General features: G+C 43.0%; 2 pseudogenes across 1 annotated transcript; both read right to left on the bottom strand.

Moving 5' to 3' along the window:
• Window positions 1-3795: 3795 nt before the first annotated feature.
• Bnip3-ps7 (BCL2 interacting protein 3, pseudogene 7) lies at window positions 3796-6913 on the bottom strand (annotated as a pseudogene). Its single transcript, XR_015626145.1, has one exon. The product of XR_015626145.1 is annotated as a BCL2 interacting protein 3, pseudogene 7 (transcript).
• Window positions 6078-6194, bottom strand: LOC120094010 (small nucleolar RNA SNORA17; annotated as a pseudogene).
• Window positions 6914-12255: the final 5342 nt, after the last annotated feature.

Here is a 12255-nt window from a genome sequence, read left to right as displayed (position 1 = left end):
ATAGACAAACATCATACTGTTTTAGGGACAAAGCTATCTTTCAAATGTGTCATCTCCCAGTACCCGAAATTGGAGAAATACCTCCATTCTAAACAGATTCTAACTTTGCTTATTCATAGTGTGGCAAAAACTTAGGAGAATCAGACAAGGCAAGGCAAAAGGGTTGTCGATACTCATCAAGGGAAGTGCCAAAAGCATCCAGCTTTTGTTTTACAGACTGCCCCTCCTTACTTGAACAAGGAAGCATGCCTCCTGCCTAAACGACCCAAGGACCTATCTGCTTATAAATACACCACAGTCACTCTTCATGGTCATGAGCAGGTAGTGATATTAAAAGGCAGTTGGGTGCTATCTTATTACCTACCAACCTTAAACTGTACTGCGACACGACAATCCTCAACTTCTTTTAAGTCATTAACAATCATATTTCTTGATAAAGTGTTCTACAAACATTAAACATTATGCAAAGTTTGAGGACCTGTGGAGCTGTATGCCGTTTTACAAGGTGAACATATTCTTTCCCTTTGCATTATAAGTCACTGTAAGATAAAAATATATGTATTTAAGATGCAGGTATAATCTTTACATCCTAAGCTGTTTCCTGCTAAGTGAGCTATGTGATAGTAATCCCATGCAGGCGCCAGAGATTCTCACTGAAGACTTCTATAGTAAATGCAGCACAAGGTGTCAGCCTCATAGAGAATGTATTGTGTGTGTTTGCTGTGTGGGGACATATGATAAATGTGCTGAGTGAGCTGGAAACAACAGGAGAGGGTGGCCTGGAAGTAATTAGGCATGGCTATGCTCCTATGCTGTTAATGAGCTCAGATGATTATAAGAAAACTCAGTTCATCTTTGCGGTTTTGGTCTTGTTTGAGAATTAGAGGCTGAGCTTAATTTCTGAGACTTTGTTTTCCTCTCTGAAAACCGGTTTTTATATACACTCAAACTACCATCCTCAACCATTCTTCTAAATGAATGATCCCTAGACTTTTTAGTCTGACCATTATACCTAAAACCCTAAGGGGCCTAGCAATGTAATTATAAGTCACTGTTTGGAGCACATAGTAGACACTTCATAAAGTCAACTTCGTCTTTCAATAGAAAAATGGCAATTCTAGGCCTACATCTGAGCTCTCACAGAAAGGCGCTTGCTACTTTTTGTCTAGCTCATTTGGAATCTCACTGAAGTTCTCGGTGGGACTTTTTCCCCATGTCTGTTACAACATTCTTTTACATATAACAGTTGCAGTTACAGTTAAATAGAATAGGTTGAAAGTTTTAAAATCATGTTCACTTTGCAAGCTAAAGTCAATCTGACATTTTGCATCAGAAGATTCACGAAATATTCTTTCCTGCCTATCCAATAAATGCCCCCCCCATGTATCTTCCATAATGATGGAATGGAAACACACAGGATATTCAGCTGTACCTGAAATTCATACATAAAGTCCCCGGGTTAAGATCAAATGCATTGTGGTATGTCTAGTAACCATGGATAAGATCACAAGTTTTTATCATGATCTACATCAATTAATAGAATCCACTATGTCAAGGCAAACATACAAACATATATATGTTTGCGTTTATGTGTATATATATGTACCAATAAATATATAAACATATACATGTACATATGCACACATATATGCATACATATAGAAAGATACTATATAGATACACACACACACACACACACACACACACACACACACACACACACACACACGGAAACCCAAGGTCTAGATTTGGATGGTGGCAGAAAACAACTTCTGGTTTTGTCTTAATTACTAAACAGAGACCCCAGACATTTTAGTTGGAAAAATGAATGACTTTTGTGTGTCCTAGGTCTGCTTCATATCTATTAGCACTCAGAGCAGAAAAGGGATGATTAACTGAGACCCCAGGAGTCAAAGGGTTTAGAAGGCTCAATTTCAGAGAGAAAACTTTCTTCATGACTCTGAGGACAAAGAAAACATGTCACAGAGAATGAATGAAGACCCTCCTCCCTGTAAAGTGCAGGAAATTTTCAACTATTTAGGTAGGTCTGAGTCTAAAACTTAGGGCATTCAAACAACAACAACAATGAAACAACCTTGGATCCTCTGGAAGAGTTGACATTCAATGCTAAGCCATCTCTCCAGCCCCAAACCAGTAAATCTTACAGGCGGGCCATCTAGTATCTAATTCTCTCCCAGGGAGCAAAAGCAAAGTTCTATGAATGTAGGAACTAGAAGTGCTATAGGAAAAGAAATAGGCTGTTAACCATATAAGCTAGAAAATGAATTCAACTTCAGATATTAGGAAATATTTGAGTACTGGAGAAACTGAGCAAGGAAACACATGACAAACAATGTGCCCTCAAAGCTAAAAGCTGTGGCATAGAGTCAAAGAACTCTAGAAAGGATGCACAACTTGTGCAAGAAATGCAAAGTTCTGAGATCCAAATATACTGCCCAGGCAGGAGACACCAGACTCCCTGCCACCCAAAACAAAGGGTGGCTTTTGCTCACATCACATAAGAGGCCACCAGGTGTCAGTGCCAGCTAGGAAAATAGAAAGCATCTTCAGGGGCCTTTGAAACAGTTCCTATAAATTCTCATGAGTTTATATTGAATACACGTTTCTGATTCCAAGTATAAAGAGAACTTCAGATGTAGGGATTCTTACGCATCTCAAAGTCTGTTAATAAACACGATAATGCGTTTCCATACTGTTCATGAAATAGGGGAACACACATTGGAAGACAGAAGCAAAGGTTTGTGGTAGACAGTAAATAATTTTAATAAACTTGACTGTCAGGAACAGTCCTGTTCAGGCTCAGCACATCGCAGGATGCACAGGAAGAGCTGTCTCGTTACATGGGCATTGCTTAATTGCAAAAGCTTCCTCAAATGGCCCTTGCTAGTGACCTTGCTTCTGGGATTTTGTATGGTTGCTGGATTTTGTTTTGTTTGATAAATGAAATATAGTCTGTGTATTAAGAAAATAGAAAGCATCACTTTCTGGCCATGGGCTAGAGAGCTAGGAAGAAGCCAGCCATTCAGTCGCAGAGCGCCGGGAGAGCTCTGATTCCTCACAGATTTCTATATCACTTGCAAACCTTGTCAAACCTTGCCTCGGTGGGAAAGGGTTCTTGTCCTGCCAAGTGGATTCTGTTACATGTTTTGTTTATTCATATGTTTGTTTTCTTTTGTTTTGTGGACAGTTTTTTTGTTTGTTTATTTGTTTAAAGTAATTTTTATTGCCCAGGGTATTTTTCCCTTGTGTTTTGCCTTTTTTTTTTTCCTTCTTTTTTTTTTTTTTTGGTTTGTTTTCATTTTATAGCTATGAACTCAAGCTTAGGAAAGCTTGTTTTTGTCCTGGAAAACCAAAGAAAGACTAAACAAAAGTTTCATAGTATTATTTGCAAACCTGACCTCATTTAGAAAGAGATGTAATTGCATGGCTAGAACACAGCTTCTTGCATGAATGATGCATGTGTGACTGGTGGTACTAAGAGGAGATGATGCGCTGTTGACAAGATTATAATCTGCTCGTGGCATTGCTGAAAAAAAAAAGCTCTTGCAAATTTCTAAACAACAATAAACTCTGTTAGGAATCTCTAAAGTGTTTTACAGGCCAAAAAGGGAACAAGGTTAGTAAAATGCCCCAACAGAGTTTGAGTAAAATACTGGATTTGAGAGTTGCTGGAATTGGGCATGTAAAAATAGGGTTGTAGGTGGGGATCATGCTTACAATAGGTCTCAAATTCAAACTACAATACACCACTTCACAGGTCACACGTATTCCCAGGGGCTCTCGTCTCCCTCAGTAAGTGCTGGCAGAAGGTGTGCTCAGTCATTTTCTAATATAGATGCCCAGCCCCAAAAGCAACAGGTGAGAAAGGAAGAGAGACGGGGTGAAGACCTTCAGGAACACTACAGAGAAAATGTCCCCTTTGTTCGTGGCTCCACTCTTCCTCATGCTTAGAGACACAGCTCGTTTAGGGTGTCTGAAATGGAACTCTTTGGGTGGGATGTTTTCGGGTCTACTGGACCAGTCTGATACCCACTCTGCACTTTTCTTCAAAGCCTCAACTTCTTTTTCTCCTTCTACAGCTTCCTGACTGAGAGCTGCGGTCCCTGCCGGAGTGCATCTCAACATCAAACGTCATCTGCCTGTCTTCTTGTCGTGAAGGGCTGTCACAGTGAGAACTGCCTCTTGAGCTGCTCTGTCCCGACTCACGCTGTGTATCCAGAAGGATCTTCTCCATGTCTCCATTGTGGATGGAAGACGAGGAAGAAACGTGCTCCAGCCCCCCATTCTTCCCATTTCCATTGTCGTTGCCATTGCTGCTGTTCATGGGTAGCTCCACCCAGGAACTGTTGAGGCCAGAGGGCGGCGGCAGGGGCTGCTCCCCTTCCTTGCAGTTGTTGTTGTTGTTGTTGTGGTGGTGGTGGTGGTGGTGGTGGTGGTGGTGGTGCAGGGGCGGCGGCGGTCGCAATGAGTGAGACATGGTTGGGGGGCTGGAAGCGGCACCGCCTCAGGACGACAGTATCCAGCTCTCAGGCAGCAACACTAGGGTCAGAGTCTTACCATTTAGCCTTGGCTAGCCTGGAATACAATATAAACACAAGGTTGACCTCCACTGCAGCCACATTCCCAACCTGTACGCATATCCTTTTTCTTTATCTTTATACTGATTCTTTGTGAATTTTGCACTATGCACCCCAGTCCGACTCATCTCCCACTCCCCTTGTACCCATTCTTCATCCTTGCAACCTCCCCCAACAGAGAAAAAAATCTCGATGTGGAAACTGTAGTGTGTCACAGAGTGTCCCACAGTATACCCTTTGTCCACAGTCCTTTCCTTGCAAACGTTCATTGCAATAAGTCTGCTACAAGGCCTCTGGCTTCTGCTACACGATCAGTAGGAGCCTCAATAGTCTTCCTCTCAGATATCCCATTGTTTCCCTGTGTCATAAAAGTCCTGTAGTTTTGGGTCTCTAGGACCAGCCGCTTCATGCACCCCAGGAGTTCACCGATGGGGTAGATGTTAGAGAGGGCCAGTTCTCAGCCTTGTATCTGGGTCTGAGAGATGACTGAGTCGGTCAGCCTACTTACTGGTTCTTCTGTTCTTGTGCCCTTGACGGCTCACCCGCACCCTTGCAAACAGGGCCAGCTCTACCTGGCTATCAACGTGAGGTACAGGGCCAACTCTCCCAAGTGTCTCAACTTGTCAGGGTCACGGCCAGGTCTCCCAGTCCATGATCCAAGGGCCAGCTCTTCCACCTGCCATATATACAAGGAAGGAGAAGAAGACATCCCTCCTTCACCAATGCCAGAGAACAACAGAAGAGAGGCAGGGCTGGCTCTCCCAAACTTATACTCTCAGAGCCGACTTAGCTGCAATTCCAACATGGTTGGTGGGGATAGGGGGATGGGCTGTACTGCAGCTAGCTAGGCGTGGGAACAGTTCTTCACAGCTCTCAGACACCAACATGTCTCCAGGTGGCAGCCCAGACCAGAGAAGTCTGTCTGAGCTTTGTGGTAACAGAACCCTGCTGCTGCAGGGCCATGGACCCAGATATGGCCCCTGGTGGCAGCACAGGCCAGGTCTCCACCATGGTTCCAGGTGGTATCATCGGCTATTCACACCCTTGAGTCCCCAGCTCTGTCTCTACTCATTCTGCCCACACCCTTCTGTTTCTCTCTCTATTACTCCACCACTTACTTGCTTCTCTTACTAGATCTGGGGGTTTGGGGTGGGGGTTTTGGTCTCTGAGTGTCTAGGGTCATCTTAATAGTGTTCTCAAGAGTGCTATACTGAGCTCGTGAATTATGGGGCCAGACAGGGGTCAACTCAGGCATGCTCTTTCCCCTAGGCCTTCGTGGAGTTGAATTGGTGGTCATCTCAGGCTAGCTCCATGTCCTGGGCCCATGACACTGGTCTGGCTGTCATGCCCCGGGGCCCACCAAGTAGCCCAATGTGAGGGTCATCTGTCTCAGGTTCACTCCTACCTGGAGTTCTTCTTGTCTCTGGCTCTGGGTAGCCCGTCACGTGGTAGGTGCCAGGTGGTCATCTCAGGCTCACCTTTTTCAGGAAATGTTAGATGTCTATAGGTCAGAACACTGAACACAGACGTAGCCTGTCTCCTCTCTGTCACCTACTGACAAACATGTGACATAGCAGCAACGTCTTCAGGTGCAAGGTCATATGATAATTTTAATGCCTCTCTTCTCAGCCCTACAACATCAGCGTCCCCCTCCCCCAAAGCTATGGTCTCAGAAAACTTTTTCAGGGAACTGAAAGTTGCTTTAGATTCTTTTTAAAAAGTGGAGCACTGTTCGGTTTACTTGGAGAGTTGCCTCTACCACAGAGAATTAGATAAAACAAACCACTCCCTGTTTCCATGTGGAACATGCACTGCTCAGGATTGACAGGCATTGCTCAGGATTGACAGGCATTACCCAAGAGGCAATTTCATGTGTTTCCATTTTAAAGAGCACTGGCGTCTTGTGGAAACCTCACCTATGCTTTCCTATTTTCATAATGAGCTGCCAATCATTCATTAAGAAGTAAAAAAAAGTTATCTTCAAGGAAATAAAAGCCATTGTTACTATATTGGCTCATACATATACATGTTCTTTTGTATTAATAATTAGCTTATGCAGTGAAATATGCATTGTATAAGTGAAGAGAAAGACGCTCGTGGCATGGTACCTAAACCCGTTAGCCTCTACTTTCCTTCCATAAAAGTTCCTAAGCAGATCCAAGAATAGATGCAAATAAACAGACACAAGCTGCTAAAAAGAAACAGTTTCCAGAAACAACCACTACACAGCAGCACAACTTCCAATTGAGGCAAATTTGAGTCCCACTTTGTCTAAGGAGATTAAAACTGTTGCAAGGCTATATTACTGTAGCCTTGTATGGAAACACAAAATCGTTGATTGTTTTTCCCATCTTTGGAAGGAATGGAGTAGGTTAAAGGCAAAATTTCACTTAGTGATGACTTATAAAGGTTAAATTCATATTTTTCAATTTTATTATAAGGAAGTAAGGTAGAAAAATAAAGGCTATAGAGATGTGTGGAGGAATCTGTTAATCAGTTATGTAGCTGGCTTCGAATCTGGAGTAGAGAAACCGGGTAGCTGGGGCTACAAGTGCGGTTTCATGGTAGAGACTAGGAGTTAATCAGGAGATGGCTACAGTTTCTGAATACTGACCTCACTGTCACCTAGAACAGAATCAGATGGGGAAAGTACTCCACAGGTTATAAAAACTGTGCTAAGCACTTCAGTCTAATTCTGGGCGTGAGAAAAAGAAGAGTCCCTACAAAGCCTCTGCCGTAAAGTCAGCCGTAGCCTTGGGCAGCTCATCTGCCATGAGCATCTTAGAGCCCACGTCTTGTCTAACAGGAAGCATTTAATAGAATGTACCTGGGAGAGAAGGCTGTGTCCAGAGGTGAGTTTTGTTTGAGGATATCAGCTTTCAACCTCAACTCACCCACATCCAGTTTGCTTTGTATACAGAGCAAGAAGACTTTGGCGTCTAGGAAATACCACCACTACCATTCCTAGCCCAACTCCCACTGTCCCTAGATAAGGGGCAGGTATCTCTAACAAGCAATTGTCTGGGTAGAGAGGTGAATGCTGGGAGAAGAAAGAAGAGGTACTAAAATGTTTATTACGGCCATTAAGTATCAAGTAGCGTAGGCCAACCACATAGTACCTGAGGGCGGGCACTTAAAATGAAGGTTGCCACTTGGTGAAGACACTAGGCTTTTCCGAACCAAAGACACAGGGACTGAGCTGTATTTGTTTCGTTTCTGACCAAATTCTAAACAAAAGACTGAGAGGGCAAAAGGCGTACACTCTGATGGATCTGCGGTTGTGGAGTCTGCCCACACGGATAAGGCTAGAAGAGAATCACATAGGCAAGACATGTATGTGTCTTTTAATCTCCTGGAGTGCTTTCACTCACATTTTGTACCTCTTGTTCTTTGCCAAAAATAGTTACCTGAGCAAGCCACTTGCCTGGTTTACTTCAAGCTTCACTAAGTAGTTAGCACATTTCTACAGAAAACTAGCTGGTATAATTTAGGCTGAAGAGATCCAAAATTCAAAATTACATACATTTCAGAGACAATCAACTGGCATTAAATTCTAGTTTTTAACATATGTCCTCTAAGGAAAAGAGAACAAAATCACAGTCCAGCTATTCAATGGGAAACATAGTCTATGGAAAAAGTAGTGTATAACTCCCAAAGATCAAGCAAATTGACTTTACAAAAAGCAAGAAGTGATTAGGCAAAAGACAATGCTGTGAATAGGAGACAGCTTACTGAAGAAACTGTCAAGGTGAAAAGGTTTACTAGATCATATCATATTTGTACTAAAGTAAATGGCATCTAGATATGGCAGACCAACACATCATATAAGGCACTTACTTAATTAGGAAGCCCTTCTGGCATGAGACATATTTGCACCCCAAGTGTGTGTGTGTATGTGTGTGTGTGTGTGTGTGTGTGTGTGAGTGTGTATGTGTGTGTGCATGAGAGAGAGAGAGAGAGAGAGAGAGAGAGAGAGAGAGAGAGAAGGGTATGCATTTATGTCTGTGTACTATTAGGCACTGCATGAAGATTACATAATAATTTTTCGAGTTTATGAAAAGGTAAGATAATTAATGGACCCACAAATTTCTCCTGCAATAGCAAGCGGGAGCTCTGAGAAGCAGTGGAGAGCATTAAGGACCAAGGTCATTCAGCATTTGCTAGACACTGTAGTGGTTTGAAGAACATGGCCCCCGTAGGTTCACAGGGAGTTGCACTATTGGGAGATGTGACCTTGTTGGAGGAAGTGTGTCACTGGGGTGGGCTTTCGGGTTTCAGAAGCTCAAGCCAGGCCCAGTAGCACACTCTCTTCCTGATGCCTGTGAATCCAGGTATAGAACTCTCAGCTGCCTCTCCAGCACCATGCCAGCCTGCATGCTTCCCGCCATGATGATAACGGACACAACCTCTAACCTGTAAGACAGTCTCAAGTTAAATAATGAAAATTTCCATGGTCACAGTGTCTCGTGGCAGCAATAAAATCTTAAGACAGATGCCTTCAAAGCAGGTGGATGATTATGGAAAAGACAGAAAGGGGATTATGTTTAATATCTGCATTACAAATTAACAGCTTAAAATAACAGGAGTTAGTTTCTTCGTAGAGCTTCTGAAGGTCAGGAGCCTGGCTGGGAGAGTCAAATCTGTAGTTAGGTCGCATTACAGATGAGAGCCTCAGAAGTAACCACCTGACTGGAGAATCTACTTCCAATTTCACTCACAGGGCATCTGGCCACATCACAACCTGTTTTTGCCAAGTAGGCTTCTTCATAGCCTCCTTAGTGGAAAGCTACCTCTTTAGAAGTAAGAGCCACAGCTAGCAAGAAAGCCACAGTGAGGCTTAGATTCAAACATGACATACCACCACCATTTCCCTTATACCACTGACAAATACCAGCCCTGGAAGAATGTAGGAAGGGACTTTTATGATTCCTGATATCTATACTAGTAGGTAGAAGATTAGATTAAGAAATAATAATAAATTAAAATCAGGACATACAATAAGCCTTTTCAAGAGAACATTTCTATTGTGGCCAAAGGATGACTTCCTCTGTAAAATGTTGGTAGATTCTGACCCTTGAGTCAAGACCTAAAGATGGTAAGGAAAAGCCTGATACATTAGAGGAAATAAGCTCCTCTACCCAGGAGTGATAAGGAAAAAGTGATAAAGGAGGAACTTGGGTGGGAAAGCAGTCAGATCAATTGTGACCTAAGAGTGCAAGGAGTATGCTCTGAGGAAATTGCTACCTCTCACTTAAGAGGTTTTATATCTAGTCCTCAGAAGGAAAGGAAGGACGTCTGTAGTTCCTTTTTCTCCTAGCAGAATCCTTCTATGATCTATATTTCTAGGTGGTTAGGTTGTCTTCTGGCTATGAATCCCCACCGGAAACCTCAGGGCCCACATAGCTGGAGAGGTGGAAACCCATTAGCCACAGACCTATGGACGGGTTCCAAACAGACAGAATCTCTAGAGGTCATCATTAACAACCTCCACGGCGTAAGTGGTGCTTGAACAGTGGTTCACGAAAAGCCACCACTGGGAATTGCACACTACAAACAGAACCATATGCCTGAAATGGTTCTAAAGGCAAATTGTATTTGTTCTGGTCACAGACCTAAATTACAGGTTTGACCAGAACCAAAGTATTTGGGGTTTTGTCTGTACTGAAATCAAGGCTTAAAAATGAAGTATGACTGCAGTGGCTGTAAGAGTTCAATGATATCTTGAACCCACCAGGGATCCCTCTTGCTTGAACTATAAGCCAGTCTACCTGCCTCTTAAGAAGCTGAATGAATCTGAAATAGCTTACATATGCAGATTTTCTAAAAGAGCATGACTTGTAACTGGTCCTTTCTTGAAGCACATGTATCTGAAATCTTAGCCACCTTTTCAATGTCTGGTTGCCATGAAGCTAGAAATGCCTCTAGGAGGATATCAAGGGTCAAGGAAGAAGCTGGAAGATCTCCTAAGGTGACAGCCACATGGAGCTCAGTGGATGTATGTAGAATGTTTGCCCTGTCCCAACTCCTGGGAGACTACAGTGTCCTAAGAGACTCTAAAGAAACCTTATCTCAGTTTTTTCAACCCTCAGTAATGTCAAAGATAACAGTAAGTGATTATTATTTTGAATCATTATCTAAAACAGTCCCTGTGAAAAGTGAAAACTTTATCAAACCCATATTACTAGAAAAGGGATTTCAAAGAAAATGTTTACTGGGATCTAACATAGTTCCATACAATTTACTTAAATTTTGGAGTCCCTGAAATCTAATGATTGAATTTTCACTTCCTTTTATATGCAAGCCTCTTTCAGAGCTTTCTTACCTAAAGAAACTCAACTATGTCAAATATTTCCATGACATAACTAGTGAGACTCTATTTTGAAGATTCTAGTAATAATCACATTGGAAAGTGAACATCTTGAGAACAGAAGACACTCAATAACCAAAGTTATGTTATGTTACTGGGAGATAAAGTAATAAAATGATAATTTTTTCATATATTTTTTAGTAATTATTTTATTTACATTTCAAACGTTGTCACCCCTTCTGGGTCTCCTCTCTGCAAACCTTCCACCTTATCTCTCCTCCCCTTTGCCTATAAGAGGGTGCTTCCCCCACCCATCCACTCACTCCCACCTCACCCCTCTAGCATCCCCTTTCTCTGGGGCAAAAAGTCTGCGCATGACAAAGCATCTCCCCTCTCACTGATGCCAGATAAGTCAGTCCTCTGCAACACATGTAGTGGGAGCCATGGACCCACTCATGTATACTCTTTGGTTGGTGGTTTAGTTCCTGGGAACTCTGAGTGGCTCAGTTAGTTGATACTGTTCTTCCTATGGGGTTGCAGTCCCCTTCAGCTCTTTCAGTCCTTCCTCTCACTCTTCCATCGAGGTCCCAGGCTTGGTCCAATGGTTGGCTATGAGTATCTGCATTTGCATTAGTCAGGTGCTGGCAGAACCTCTCAGGAGACAGCCATAGCAGGCCCCTGTCACCAAGCTCTGCTTAGCATCAGCAGTAGTGTTGGAATTTGGTGTATGCAGATGGGATGGATTCCAAGGTGAGGTAGTCCCTGGATGGCCTTTCCTTCACACTCTGCTTTATTTTTTTGTCCCTGCATTTTCTCCAGACAGGAACAATTCTGGGTTACAGATTTTGAGACCAGGGCCATGCCTATCTGCTAGAGGTGGTCTTTTCAGGTTCTATCTTTGCTCTGTTGGATACTTAGGTTAATGTCTTCCCCTTTGGGTCCTGGGAGTCTCTCACATCCCTGGTCTCTGGGACTTTCTAGAGGTTCCCCCTATTCCCCATACCCCACAGCTAAATATTTCTATTCATTCTCCCAGACCTCTGGACTTCTCTCCTATCTCTTCCTGTGGGATGATGTCACAGGTGAGGCAGGTACAAGAATGAGGCCTGTCATTGAATGTGAAGGAAGGATGGGCGGGAGAAAAGTTTGAAGGAAGAGGAGGAGACGGGACTGGAAGAGGAGGGGAAGGAGAGAAGTCGTGGCAGGACAATATGGAGGCTGACGTTAAGAATCCACGCTGTACCTTTACAGGTCGTTATGAATGTTCTTAAGGGATGGATGTGTATTGGGCTTTGTATGTTTAGGTGGGCAATTATATCTTATCAATTGGATCTAAGGTTATTGTGTTGT

This window comes from Rattus norvegicus, chromosome 7 (genome assembly GCF_021556685.1).
Source record: "Rattus norvegicus strain SHRSP/BbbUtx chromosome 7, alternate assembly SHRSP_T2T, whole genome shotgun sequence".
Classification (NCBI taxonomy): Eukaryota; Metazoa; Chordata; class Mammalia; order Rodentia; family Muridae; genus Rattus; species Rattus norvegicus.
This window is presented reverse-complemented; position numbering and strand designations above follow the sequence as displayed.